Raw genomic sequence first — 15741 nt, 5'->3', positions numbered from 1 at the left:
TAACAATTAACCAACATTCTCTAACATCTAGTTAGTCTTTAAAATGACTCCATTCATTTTATGTATCAAGTAAATATCCTATCAAGTATATCCTATCAAAGAACACATACATTTGGTTATGATTGTGTCACTTAAGGCATTTAGAATCTAAAATAATTGTCTCCTTTTTTCATTCCATTTTTGTAGAGTGACCCATAAAAATGTTGAGATAAGGTTTATTGAACACATGTGAAATTAATTGAAGGATGGCGAGATAAATGACTTGGTGAGCCTCGCCTTTTTAGTTCTCTGATCTCTTGCTCTCTGATAGTGGGACCAGTGTGCGGCTGCCTTAGCCAGTTCCCTGCTTCAGCTGGCAAGACTCACTTCCTGTGAGACGTCCCTGAGGAGAAGCCACATGGACCTACCCCATGCCGCCCTGGGTGTTGGAGCAGCCATGTGGAGACCTCTGCCAGCGCTGAGCTACTTACAGTCTCACTGATTCGGCTTTCCTCCTGTAGTCAGTGTCATTACGTGTGCTTTGTGAGGTTGAGGAGGACTTTGTAGATCAGTGTTGGACACATGGGCTCATGTTGGACTTATGGGCTTGGACAGCACTGGGTTAGGATGCTTTCTTAAGGTACACTTAGCCTTTATATAAAACTCTCTCTTACACATCTATTAGTTTCAGTGGATTTGTTTCCCTAGTTTACCAAGACTAACACAAATTTTGATTAATATATAATTTTCTTCATATGTCTGTGGTGGTCTTTAACTTGCATTCTCTGTTATTTTCTGCAAACCAGGATTTAGATCTTTAGGTTAGTTGTTATTCAGAATAAACATTTGTGATAAGATTATTTAATAGGTAATGTATATGCACTATATTATACTATGATTATTAATGAATGAAACTGAAATGGCTACTTTTCTCTTTGAGACAAGCACTATATGAAAATCTAGATGCATTACCTAATAGTATTTATTACTTGTTGGCCTGCGATCTGCGAAGCCCGCAGTTAGAAAACACCAACCTCTCCATGGGAAAAAGACAGGGTTTTCTAATCCTGTAAACAGCTACAATCTTGGAAACTCACAGGAGCAGTTCTGTATTACAGTGTAGTGTCATTGATTACATTCTTTGATTTGTGCACTGTTCTCATCTTTTCTGAATCGTTCCTATTTCGTGAATATAAACTCACTACTCCCTTAAGTTTCCTGTCTATTCTTTGGGGTCACTGTGGTCAATTTGAACCCATCTTGATATTTCTTAAAAGAGCATAATCTTCCAGGTTTTTTTTTCCTCATTAGTTAAGTTAAATTAATTGGCTTTAAGAAGATTTCAGGAGATATTATTGGTTTAAGCCAGCGATAGGTTTCAAATTAACAACTGGTTTGCTGCCCTAATGACTGTTTTAGTATAAGAAAGAGATATGCCAAAAAGTAGTTTTTTATTTCATTCAGTTAATACCTGAATAAGAACAGTAAAAGTGGTACATAAGAATAATGTAGAGGTATAAAAATATTAATGAAAAATTACTAAATAATACATGACAAAACAAGCTAATTTAAGATATTTCCATATTGCTGCTGCCTTTTGTGGGGAATGTTTTATTAGGACATAATCCACATATCATACAATTCAATAGTTCATTCATATGAAGAAAAGTTGTATAATAATTACCACAATCAATTTTAGGGCATTTTCTTCTTTATTTTACTCCTTGTTATTTGCTCCTCATTTCTCCCTAATCTCTCTTGCTATGCCCCCAAGAAACCAGTTAATGTCTCTGTAGATTCATTTATCCTGGATTTTGTTTACTGGAAAACATAGGTGGGGGGGGGAGTGCTAACAGCAATAGCAAAATAAAATAGAGAAAAATCTTAATTGATAACAAAGTAGAAAACATGTAAAACTAGAACAACTTTAAAATAGGTGAAAAGGGAGATCACATCATAAGGTGTTAGCCACATATGCCATAATCCTCTTTTCAGGGCACTTTGCATGATAGCAGGACTTCACATCCCCAGACTGTGTTCAGAACGGATTCAATGGAGGCTTAGTCCATGTGCATTTCCCACAGCCCCCCTCCCCCACCTTTTTGAAATTGATAGAACTTTAAATTGGGTCAAAAAGGGGACCAAATAAGATGTTATATTTCAGCCTAACTATATCTACTATAGTTATCTCTATAATACTTTGATAAACAAGGCTCTTCTCTTCCCTGTGCTATGGTCAGAGGGGAGTCACTAGCTAGATACTTAATCCATGTGGGGATCGTGCAAATGGATTTTGGGCTTCCACTGTCATCCATGGCTTGAAAACCAGGTGTTCACAATTTAAGTTCTGATACCATTCCCTCCTTTGGATTTGGAATTTATTATTTACAATCCTTGGATCACACAGGCTGGCATATTTCTTCCATGTGGACTTAGTTGATGCCTCACTTAGATGGCTGCTTGTTTGAAGACAAGCCTTTAACAAAGACCTCAGTAGCTTTTTTTTAAAATCGTTTTATTAGGGGCTCATGCAACTCTTATCACAATCCATATATACATCAACTGTGTAAAGCACATTTGTACTTTCATTGCCCTCATCATTCTCAAAACATTTCCTCTCTACTTAAGCCCCGGTATTAGGTTCTCATTTTTCCCCTCCCTCCCCGTTCCCCCCTCCCTCATGAACCCTTTGATGATTTATAAATTATTATTTTTTCATACTTGCCCTGCCCGACATCTCCCTTCACCCACTTTGCTGTTGTCCGTCCCCCAGGGAGGAGGTCACATATAGATCCTTGTAATCGGTTTCCTCTTTCCTACCCACTCTCCCTGGGATGATGGTGCCCCGCTATCAAAAGATACAGCATCTGGGGACCTATAGGCCTGAAGATAAAACAAGCGGCCATCTGCTCAGAAGCAACAAAGCCCACATGGAAGAAGCACACCAGCCTCTGATCATCAGGTGTCGAAGGGATCAGGTATCAGGCGTCAAAGAACAAAAAATCATATCATTGCGAATGAGGGGGAGTGCAGATTGGGGATTCAAGATCCACCTGTAAGCAACTGGACCATCCCCCTTACAGAAGTGTCGCGGGGAGGAGCCGAGCCAGTCAGGGTACAGTGTGGCAACGATGAAACATACAACTTTCTTCTAGTTCCTAAATGCTTCTCCCCTCCTCCCTACCCCCCCAACCACCCACCATCATGATCCCATTCTACCTTACAAAAACAGCTAGAACAGAGGATGTACACTGGTACAGATAGGAACTGGAAACGGAATCCAGGACAGATGACCCCTCAGGACCAGTGGTGAGAGTGGTGATACCTGGAGGGTGGAGGGAAGGTGGATAGAAAGGGGAAACCGATGACAGGGATCTACATGTAACCCCTCCCTTGGGGACTGACAACAGAAAAGTTGGTGAAGGGAGACATTGGACAGTGTAAGAGATAACAAAATAATAATTTACAAATTATGGGTTCGTGAGGGACGGAGGTGGGGAGGGGAAAAATGAATACCAAGGGCTCAAGTAGAAAGCAAATGTTTTGAGAATGATGATGGCAACAAATGTACAAATGCACCTGACACGATGTATATATGGATTGTGATAAGAGTTGTACGAGCCCCCAATAAAATGATTGGAAAAAAAAATCTTCATATTTAAAAATGAAAAAAAGCATAGTGAGTTTTATGAAATGAGTAAATATTACAAGCATAGTTATGTCTAATATTTGTTTTTTTATTTATGTCTAAGCTTTTATACCTCTGGATGGAATGAAGATTAGAATATGCTTAGAATACACCGTTGTTCGGATGAGCATTAAAAAAGAGTAAAGAAGAAGCCAAACTCACTACCATCAAGTCAGTGCTGACTTTACAGGATTAGAAAGCCTAGTCTTTGTCCCACAGAGCTGCTGAGGGTGTAAACTGCTGACCATGAGGTCACAGCCCAACAAGTAAGCACTACACCACCAAGGACCCTGGTGCTGTCTTAGAACCCAGATTACAAGTGCCATTTTAACATCTGGTTCCTTGAACTCAATAAAAAATTAGTAATCAGTTCTGAACCAGTGTGAACTAGCTGAATCTCAGCACTGGTTTAAGGTTTAAGGATTATCTCAAGACAGCAATTTTCACAGTACATCCAGCCTCATGAAGAAAATCTCAATTCTAGGAGAACTTGAAATTCATTCTATTCTGTATTTTCCCCCTTTGATGAGTTGATCAAATGCTCAGTAATGGCAGTCAGGGGTCTCTTGGCAAAGGAGGTAGTAGTTCATGGAGAAAACTAGCCCCACATTCCCTATCCTACCTAGTCCTTATTCTTTTCCTCAGTTGCTTTAAAACCTTGTGGCCATATAGAATATAAAGTCTGCCTCTATTCTCTTGTATCCTTCTGACACAACACAGGCTTTTTGAAAGCAACAAATATATTCACTTAATGAGAATAAATTTTTCTTTGAACAATACAGTCAAACCTCCATTACTCATAGCACACACACACAATGTCTACGTATTGGAAGGTGCTTTAGAGCAGACTAAGAACTTGATACCAAAGCCCTACTTCATCAACACATAGAAAAACAAAGTGAAGTTAGATGGTTTTAAAGACTTCTCATTTAGGGGTTATAATCGTTTACCAATTATATAATTCTCTTTTACTGGTTATTCAGGAGTTTCCATGTTGTTAGTTCTTGTCTTAAACAGTACAACTTTCTATTCTGATGATCAGTTTCCTGGACCACAAACTACAGGGCTGTGTGTTTGGAAATGCATGAATTCCAGCATCGTATTTCACTGTCGTAAAGTCTGTCCCCCGAGGAATTGCGAAGGGGCTTGCATCCTAATCTTTGCCTTTCATTCCAACATAATGTGGCTAAACATTCCACATGGAGAGGTCAACCTTACAATGCCTGATCAATAAGCTGCTGCCTGGTTTATTGCAGGCAGCTTAATTTCCTCAGATTTAAATAAACAGACTAGGTTTCATCAAGAGTTTAAATGTATAACTGAATTTTTGAAGAACCATTTTGTCATGAAATAACATCATAATACTTGTATTATGTTTCCAGATCTCTGGGAAATTGTCAGTGTCTGACATTGTAAAGAACTTGTAGATTTGGTAAATTGGCTTCCTCCCCCCAACATCAGTGTAGAGTTTAGTGTGAGTTATAGCCATCCCATAAGCTTGTTTCAGTAGGCTTTCTTTTCCAGAATAAATGTGGCTCAGTTTTATCCTTATACCCCAATAGTAACCGTCATAAATTGCCAGTTTTCTAATACTTCTAACACTTAATTGAGTGTTGTGTAAAAGTACAAATATTACAGCTGCGTGCCATTCTATTTAAAACAAAATATTGTGCCTTCAAAATCCATTTCTTTCTCAAGACCAGAAAGGATTGTGAAATTTTGTATTTAGAATAAATAAAGGATCATATTATACTTTCAGTTATAAAAGTATTCCTTTTCAGTGGTTGTGAGGGTTGGCATATATAAAATAGATTTGTAAGATTGGTCTTAGAACAGTAAGAAGCATTTACAAAGTATGTGAAATTAGTTAAGCTTTGGAGGCTGTGAATACTGTCATCTAGTAAATAAAGTTGATTCTGTGAATTTTCCAGATGGTGAAGCAACTGGAAGAATTTGATTCATTGATTTCTCATTCATGATATTAATGAATTGTGAATTAGGACAATTTAAATGTGTACTACGTTTTCATGAAAGGCTGAGATGATCATAGAGACTTGGTGTTCGTCACCTGTGACTCAGCACTAGTGCTCAGTGAGAAGGGGCATCACAAAGATGGCTTTGATGGAGGTGTGGTTTTTGCCTTCTGCAAACCTCAGTGAAATAGCGGCTAAAAAACCCTTTAAAACTCACTGTTGTCTCGTGGATCTTACTCATAGTGGCTGTTGGTTTCCAACTCCTGACTGTGTGATTAGCAGCCCAATGCAAAACCAACGTGCCATCAGGGCTTATTGATGTTTACCTTAATCCTATTAACAGAAGCCCTGGTGGCATAGTTGGTTACACTTTGAGCTGCTAACCCCAAGGTCAGTAGTTCAAAACTACCAGCCGTTTCATGGGAGAAATACTTCCACTTCCATAAAGAGTTAAAGTTATGAAAACTCAAAGGGACAGGTTTATCCCTATACGGCCCCTGTGAGTTGGCATTGACCTGATGGCAGTGAGCTTTTTGGAATTTAATCCTGTCCAAGGAGTCCTGGTGTTACAGTGGATTTAGCACTGGGCTACTAACCCTAAAGGCAGTAGTACGAAGCCATTAGCTGTTCCCTGGGAGGCAGCTGAGACGTTTCACAGCCTCTGAAACCCACGGGAAGTTCTGCTTTGTCCATAGGGTTGTTAAGAAAATCAACGTGACAGTGAGATTGGTTTTATTTTATTAACACTATCTCATTAGCATAACAGAAAATCCCTCTGATATGGGATTATAACCACAAGCGCAAAGGCTAGACTTTATAGTACATCTAAAGTGAGGATTGTGGTTAGAAGGGCCCTATTAAATACTTATACCTCACCCTGTGGCTATGATGTAAACTTTACCATTCAAAGAAGAGCTTATATGTGAGGTTTTCTGTGAAGTCTTTCCTAAGTCTGACCTTGGTCCTGCTTTTCTTAGCAAAGATGGATAAGTAAAGCTTCCAATAGAATTCTGCCCCATTACTTCCTGCCTACTCAGAGATGTCTTCTGTCTATTAGTGTTCTGTGCCTTCCTTCCCCTTTCTAGTATTTCCTAACCTAGGTGACAGTGCCCTGTGGGAATCTCTGGAATGATCTAGGAATTGGGGGCTTTGGGGGGGGGGTTTGCAATATCAAATACCTACAATATTCTGGATTATGGACTGTAATACAAATAATTTCCATTGTCAGGGTGTGCTGAATAACTTTTTTTCTCCTCTGGAAAGGGCAGCAGGCTAAATAAGTTTGGGAACTTGTCTAAATGAAGGGTGGGGAATCTGGCCTGCAAGCCTTTATTAAGACCGAGAAATAATACCAGCTAGCATCATACGCCTCACCAAAGAGAAGCAGTTTCAGCCATCACATTCAAGGTGAGTTAAATGGTTGACCAAGGAAGTATAGCAGGCACATTTTTAAGTTGATAATTTTGTGAGAGTGATATTACAAGCATCCAAATGGACTTTGGCAGAAAAAATTTTCCTACCCTGTTCTAGACAGTGGTTCTTATCACTTATTAATATGTTAAAATCACCTAGTTCTATGAAAGAAAGAAAATACTTGGGCTCTTCCCCAGATCAATTATATAAAAATCTTAGAATCTTGGAATTGTAGAGATAGAAGAAATAGAAGTTTTAATTTGAGGAAGCTGTGACTTAAAGACTAGGGAACTCTCATAAGCCAGTGCTTCTAATTAATGTAGACATGGGGCAAGAATGAAGGGATTGGTAAATCTTCATTCCAACCTCTGAATCACTGAGTCTCATCCATTCAGTCTCTAATTGGTTTTCTTCTTCCTAATCTCCATTTTCCTTGCTTATGCAGTCCTCTGTTATTTCCTCGTTTATTGACTCCTCTGTGCTATTACTGTTTTTTAAATTTTCTCTTGTTTTATTTTGCCATTCTTCTGCTCAGTAACTTCTAGTAGTTCTCTTCTACATATGTTGTCGAGCCAATTCCAGCATAAAGGCACCCAGAGTACAACATAGGCCTTGGACGATTGCCAGGATTTCCCCCTTGTGGAATGGCTGCTGGGCTTTGAGTTGGAAGCCAAAGGCTTAATCATTGCATCACCAGTGCTCTTGGCTTCTACCTATAAAAACCACTGCCTTCAAGTTGATTCTGACTCCTATAGGGTTTCCGAGGCTGCAAATCTTTGGTGAGCAGGCAACTTCAGCTTTCTTCTAAGAAGTGGCTAGTAGGTGTGTGCCACAACCTTGCATTTAATATCCTAAACACCTTATTCATCATGCCATCAGGACCCTTGAGAGGAAATAAAAATTAGGTTAGTGTTTTATTTTCTCCTTCCTTGGAAGCTATGACCAAACCAGAGGATTCTATCTTTTGTAGAGGTATGTTCCAACCCACCAGCCACTCCCAGCCACAGATGAGGCTTTCTGTTCCGTAAAGATTTCCAGCTTCAGAAACCCCAGGAATAGTTCCTCTCTGCACTGTAGTTGCTATAAGTCAGAACTGCCATGATAGCAGTGCGTTTTGTTGTTACTAGTGACTCCTTTTCTTTTTTTTCCCCAGTCTCCAAAGACTATTTTATTGGTCAGTGTGCTTTGGAAGGAGACAGGACATCAATCCTACTTCTTCCAGCCCCAGTAGAAGAGCTATAAACCGGACAGGCATAGTGCCAATGGGCCCACAGGATGGGACTGCTTTGTTGGCCCTTTACTCGTAGATCCAGTCATAGCCACAAGACTTGTAGTCCACCAATTCCTCCGCTTAAACCAGAGGCTGATTTCTTTCTCGGCGCTCTTGACTGAATCACTGCCATGAATGATGTTCCTGCCAACTTGAATACAGAAGTCCCCTCGGAGGGTGCCTGGCTTAGAATCCGCTGGGTTGGTCTCTCCCAGCATCACCCGGCCGATCTTCACCACATTCAGCCGCTCCTAGACCATGGCTACACAATTGGTCCCGAGTTCATGTACTTCACCAGCCCTGGGAAGAATGGGAGGTCTTTTAGGTCAATGGAGTGCTGCTTCAGGTTTTCCTCGGAGGCCTGAACTAGCTTAATGGGCACCAGACGGAACCCTTTCTGCTCAAAGCACTTAATGATACTGCCCACCAGGCCATGCTGGACGCCGCCTGACTTGATGGTGATGAAGGTGCGCTCATTGTTCACCATGATGTGAGTCAGGTGGCGGGGGAGCAGCTGGCCGGATCCAGGGAGCTCATGACTCCTTTTCTTCAGCTGCTAAAGGGTGATTTGAGCCCAGTAAGCACTCTGGATGAGAGAGATTTGGCAATCTGCCTCTATAAAGATTTACAGCCTTAGAAACAGCTAGCTTTACTCTGTGCTAAATGGTTGCTGTGACATGAAATCAACGTGATGGCACAGGATTTGGTTTGTAACGTGTTTGGTAAGTTACAGGATCAGTGAAAACAAGTGACTTCAGTGAGATAGATGGACAGAATAATCACAACAGTGGTCTGAAAAATAACTAGGATAATGGGGATGATGTAGAACTGAGCAGCATTGTTATGCTGTTAATTATATAAGGTTGCCATTAATTGGGTGGTCTTGATGTAACTTCTGCCAAAAACATTTGAACAGTTTTTTCCTTTTACTTGGCCATTTGCACATCCTCTTGGGTCACTAATGTCACTGTCTCCTAGAGATTTTTCTCAATAGAGTCCAGTAAATATCTGTTGACTTCACTTGGGAGGGTCATGGCTGGGTGACCACATTTTGAAGGTCACAGCATCGTTCTACAAGAGGTAAAGATAGACCTTCCAATGAATGAGCAAGAGTTGGGCTAAAGTGAGTCTCTAGCCAACAAGTCTTAGATGATTTTGTGAACTAGGAGCTCGAATTTTGTTCATCTTAACCGAGAACTTCTGAGATAACGCAATGCTTTAAGTGTACAAGTACATTTTGATTATGGAAGTGGGTTATGTAAGCTATTGTCCTTTTGTAGTCGGGCAGTTAGGTGTGAAGAATCTTTTGTCCCTTCTTCCAGTTAGGAAAGTGAAACCCTTAAGCTGTTTAGGCATGCATATTGGTTTACTTTTTTTTTTTTTAAAGCATTTGAGTTTTGTCCCCTTTATTCTTTTGAACTAACACTCATAGGATATGGTGCCAACTTATTCTTTAGTGACCAGGCGTATAACAATGAGCCTCACTCACTCACTCTTTTAGCCAAGGGAGGTAGATTTAAGACTTGTAGGATGATCTTTGGAATATATGTTTCAGGACACTTGAGTAACCGGTGTTAAATGAATACTCTGTTTTGAGAAGGAAGATGAGTGATGGTTTCAGGTTGAACTAAGTAGAAAGAGCATTGATTGACGAAAAAAGAGGCTGGCGTTGTTCTAGTCTTTATCCTTAGCCAGTTGTATGCACGATCTTGGAAAAGATCTTGTAGCACTGAACTTCATTTCTAATTTTGAGTTGCTTTACAGTTATCCCTACTTTCAATATTCTTTGGTCCCAGACATCAGTTTTATAGTTTTTCATATAGATCTTAAACTATAATAGTCCCCTCATTTGATTGGGAAAACAGGTCTCTAGTGTCAGTTTGCAATTGTCAGTTTGCAACACAGTATTAAGCCTGACCTGAATTCAAAAAGTGACATGCCAATGTATGGCTCATTACAGTCATTAGGGTGTGTGTTAGTAGACATAAAGCTTCTGCACATATGTCTGCAAACATTGGGGAGTGTAGGTTTTAGAACCAATTGCTGTTGAGTTGTTTCTGACTCAGTGACCTCCTGTTTTAGTATAGAAGTAATCCATAGGGTTTTCCCATGACTACTTTTTGGATGTAGAACATCAGGCTTTTCTTTCAGGTAACTTCTGGGTCAACTTGAGTCAACTCTAACATATTGATTAGCAGCCCAGCAGCGAACTGTTGACAACATCAAGTAACTCCAACTATAGGTTTACTACTTGTTGTGTAAATGCAACTGTGAGTAAGGAGGTATGATTGTGAGACATGGGAATCCTGATAGTACAGTGGCTAAACATTCCACCATTAACCAAAAGACCAGTGATTCAAAATTCTCACCAGAAGCTGAGTGGAAAAAAGCTATGACATTTTGCTTCCATAGAGATTACAGCTTTGGAAACACTATTAGATAGTTCTACTCTGCCTTGTGGGATGGCTATGAGTTGGAACTGACTCTGGTTTAGTATGGATTTTTATTGTGAAGTACTAAGTATATTTATTCCACATTGATATACATGGAGGTGATGGTGATGGATGGTTGCTGTTGAGTTGAATCTGATGCTTGGAGACCCCATACACAATGGAGTGGCATCTTCCCACGTTCTCGTGGTGTATTTGAGTCCAGTGTTGTGGCATTGTCTCATTGCCTCCATCTCATTGAGGGTTCCTCCCACCTTTGCTGGCCCTCCACTTCATTAAACATAGCCTTTTCTAGTGTTTTGCTTTCCCCGATGGGGCATCCAGAGTACATTGAGTTTCTGTCTTTAGCAATATTTTGTGGTCCATGGGGTCTTACCGGGCTAATTTTCAGAAGTGGATTACCAGTCCTTTCTTCCTGGCCTTTCTTAGTGCTTTTTAAAAAATTATTTTTTCTTCCTTTCTTAGTTCTGAAGCTTGACTAAAATCTGTCCACAATGGGTGATGCTGGTGGTGCTTGTGAAACAGGTGGTGTAACTTATAGTTTCTTAGCAACACAAAAGCACCAGGACAACAAAGTGACATAGTGAATGTTTGTCACCTTCTGGTATTATTTTCCGTAGGACTGGATGATGAGAAAATACACTCTTTCATACAGTTTCTCAGAAACACAAAATTTAATTCTTCCTGACTTGTGATAGTATGTGAAGTGCTGAGCCAGAACTTAGATGTAAAGTCCACGAACTGTGCTAGGCCTCGGGGCCTATGACAGTTGTTTCTGGGGACAACAGGTTAATTGGAGTAAATCATTCACAAAAACAATATTCTACATCCTGCTTTGGTGAGTAGTGACTGGGGTCTGTTTTAATCGTTTGTGAGCAGCTTTTGCTAAGGTGTGATTATTGGTCTCTTTTGGTCTAGACAGGAAAAAGACTGATGGAAATAAAAAGATATGGAAACCATAGGGAAACCATTAGTCCAATGGACTGATTAATGGACCATGCAAAAGTCATTCTCCTCAACCCTGACCCCTGAAGAACTAGATGGTCCCTGGCTGTCATTACCAACTGCTCTGAAAAGAATCACAGTAGAAGATCTTGGAGAGTGAGAACAATGTGGCCTAGAAATTAAAAATATGAAAAGCGACCAGGCTTACTGGTTGTGTAGAAACTATTGGAGCATGTGGCCCTTCTTGTCTGGGACAGAACTCACCTCTGTGTTAGGATAATCAGTCCATGTAAAATCAAAAGGAAAGCCTTTACCCAAGGACACAATACAGAGGGTCAGGGAGGAAGGAGCAATGGTAACACAGGGAACACAAGAAGAAGTGGGCTAAGTGAAGAGCGAACAGTGGATGTGTTGAAAGAAAACGTTTATGAATTGTGGAATGTAAAACTGATGATGTGCTCTGGAAACCTTCACAATAAAAAGTATAAATAAATAAAGTTTAAAACCCCCATGCCAAACCCCCCCCACCCCACACACACACAAAAACCCCATGCCTGTGGCAATTTAACTTGGCAATTGCTTAACCTGTAATGTCCTGAGGCGATGATCACCCTGCTTTACTAGTTCTTCAGACGAGAGCCTGAATTTGAAAGTACTTTGTAAAGAATCATGCTATCTTTAAATCTTTTTTTTTGCCCTTTGAGTTGTCCTGATCTTCAATGCACATCAGTATTTGACCTGTGGGAGAAATATGAATGTTTACGTAGCACCATTTTTTTAAAAGGAATAGGGGCCTTGGTAGTGTAGTGCCTATGCATTGGGATGTTAACCACAAAGTTAGCAGATTGTAATTACTAGCTGCCCCCTGGGAGAAAGAAGAGGCTTTTTGCTCATATAAAGATTTATAACCTTGCGAACCCATAAGGGCAGTCCTACTCTGCTGTATAGGGTTGCCTGAGTTGGAGTTGACTTGATGGCAGGTTTTTTTTTTTTTTTGCAGTTCTACTTTTAGCTTAAAACTGATTTATTGGGGGCTCTTGCAGTCTTATATCATTCCGTAAATCAATTGTATCAAGCATACAGTTTTTTAAAAAAAATTTTCTTTAAAGAAAACACCTGTTATTTCACTAACATACTCAGGAGCTGGAGGGGACAGACAACTGCTTTTATATTTTACAGGTGAAGGAAAACTGCTCTTCAGCATTCCACAACTTTCATTGCTATGCCAAACAAACTCTTTTAAAGTAAGGTTTCATTGTGCTGCCCTATGGCTGTTAGCTTTTCTGAGATACTTAATAATAAACTTGCTCAAGGGTTTTCCTGCTAAGTATTCCTTTGAGTAATGCATCATCAAATGTGTTTTCTAGAGACATTTTAGAATTGAAGCCATCTTGAAATTTTCTGTTTTGGTCTAAATAGTTGCCCAATTTCTTCTTTCTCATTCTATTTCCTTTGGAATGATGCAAGTAGCCTTTGTCATAGGTGGGTGGCTCTTAATATCATCTGAGGAGAAAAATGTGTGTTTGACGAGCAGTAATGAAAAGAAACTGTGTTCTCTAAGTTAATGTATTTCTCTGCATTGGTAAAGTACTCTAATAGATGTTCTGTGACATTGTGGTATAGTTTAGCATATGATTTAAGTAATTTGATGTATATTTAAGATGTGACCTTCCCCCCCCCTTGCCTCCAATCTCACCTGAACTATTGAGACTTTAAAAAGTTTGTTTGAGGGATCATTACAATGTGGAAGTGAACTAAGAAACTATAATGTTTTAGTGTACAGATTGAATCTAATTTAGCAATTTGATCATACATATACAATTCACATTTTCCCTTTAAATAACAGACTGGTTTCAGTTTGCTTTTTGTGTCATCTCATTATGTCTGCAGCATCAGACACTGGAATATTTTTTTCCATTGCTTTATTCCCTGAAGAGCAAAATCGTCACACTGAGGGATGACCCAAGCCATTAGTGACAAATAGGGCGTGGTTAGGTAGCCTCAGAAGAGAAAACGAGTTCTGTACACAGAATAGCAAACTGCTTTGTGGCCATGTTATGAAGGGTTTACACTTTTCTAAAGGATCAACAATTGCTTTGACACACATGAGATAGTATTTTAAAGCAAATAGTAATTCTTAGAAGTTGTCATTAATTATTAAGTTGCCCTAGACTTGAGTGACTGGTATAGTTAGTTTGTGGCTTATATATTTTTTCTTGTTTATAGCAGTAATGAAGGGCAATTCTGTTTAATGAACTCTTTAACTTTTGAGCCCAGATATTTAATTATATAAAAACATGTTGGAGAATTCTGTTTAATGATATGAATTGTGTTGGTCTCATCTTTTACAATGATCCTGGCAAGCCACCTATAAGCAAACTACGTATAAGCTGTAGTGTACTACGACTGGAATATCCCAATACCTGATGCTGAGGACATAATGAGACAACACAAAAGCAAACTGAATTTGGCTAAGGCCCTTATAATAGACATTATTAAGCTGAGTTTTCACTTTTGGAAATATTTCACCCTTGGAAATATTTCATCAAGTCATAGAAGTTTTGAATAAACTGTTTAAAATTGGGAATAAGCAGAAAGCTGGATTGACTTGGAATATCATGACTCTTAGAAACAAGAATAAATACTTGTACACAATTCTTTTAAAAAATCTGTTTGGGATATAAACTCATGATTGCTGTTAAATCCCTAATGCCTAGTTTAGGAACTTAATACATTCTTACTGAATGAACAAATGTTTTAAAAAATAGTAAATGGAAATTTCCCCAACATGTTGGACTATCATACATTTAGGCTTAACTGCTTTTATGTGTATACATAGTGCTTATAAACTGTTAGTAATAACAAATCCTCACAATCACTTTAATTGTTTTCTTGATACTGGGATAGGAAGGGTTGCATTATTGTGTGAAAATTGAATAAGAATAAAGTATCCCCACAGATTATCCTTCAGGTTATTAAAAAAAAAAAAAAGATGAGCAGCCTGCTGTCTTCAGAGTGTTTATCTTGTGAGAAACATTCGGAGGCAAATTTAAACCATATGGATTTTTTCATTTTTGCTGATGTAATGTACATAGACTTTTCAGTGATGCCAGCCCTATTGCTATGACGTTTGACCCATGGGGCAACTCTTAATCATTGGCTGCATTCACCATTGGCCTTGAATCTTTTTGGCAAACATTTGTGTCTCTGCAGGTTTGGGAGGTAGTTGGTAATTGTTTGACTTCCTAGGCAACAGCCTGCTGAGAGCCAACCTGCTGTATTCCAGGGGGAGAGAGAGCAGCTATATTGGGGTTTGGCCTTTGTGGAAAGGGAGCTGATTTGTTTTTATTGTCAGCTTCTTTGGTATTAAAATACATTCTGGGGAAGGGGTGATGCACACAGATGTGAATCTAAGGTGTAGCCTTTGCTGTTTATGACTAAGTATATTTCAGATTTAAGAAAATCTGTTATACTTAATGTTTCTGATTGGCAAGAAGAGGAGGAAAAGCTCCAGATGCAGCCAGAATCGACATGAATATGTGCCTTTTAATATTTGGTTATCATCAAGTAATTTTCACGCATTAGTCAAATATATATAAGGTGCCTGCTAGGCCTTTATCTACTATGAACTTGGAATGAAGAGCTTTAAAAGTTGTAACAATTCTTGTACTTACTTATTTAGCTAGTCAGATGAGCTAAACATAAAATAATAACAAGGATGATTTTTAAGATCAGCCAGTTGTATTCACTGAGGTACCTAAAGACAATTATAGTAAGAGAAGTTTAGGAGAAGGAGGGTGGCTAGAAGAGTGGAGGTGAGTATATAAACTCCCCCCAAACACCCACTGACATTGAGTCAATTACCACTCATAGCCACTCTCTATAGCAGCGGTTATAGAGAGTCATTATGTGGGTCGGGACCACTTTGGGGGTTGAATGGCCCTTTCACAGAGGTCACCTGATTCATAACAGAAGCACAATTACAGTGAGGTAGCAATGAAAATAATTTTATGGTTGGGGGGT

General features: G+C 39.3%; 1 protein-coding gene and 1 pseudogene across 1 annotated transcript in view; one reads left to right on the top strand and one right to left on the bottom strand.

The window, feature by feature from the left end:
• The window catches only part of EPB41L2 (erythrocyte membrane protein band 4.1 like 2), a 235655-nt gene that overhangs the window by 33536 nt on the left and 186378 nt on the right, over nucleotides 1-15741 (top strand). The gene's annotated exons all lie outside the window — the stretch shown is intronic.
• LOC101657086 lies at nucleotides 8351-8810 on the bottom strand (annotated as a pseudogene).

This window comes from Echinops telfairi, unplaced genomic scaffold, assembly GCF_000313985.2.
Source record: "Echinops telfairi isolate 266 unplaced genomic scaffold, ASM31398v2 ScPeMD7_3533;HRSCAF=4204_0, whole genome shotgun sequence".
NCBI lineage: Eukaryota > Metazoa > Chordata > Mammalia > Afrosoricida > Tenrecidae > Echinops > Echinops telfairi.
Note: the sequence above shows the minus strand (reverse complement) of the source record. Positions and strands in the feature narration are given on the sequence as shown.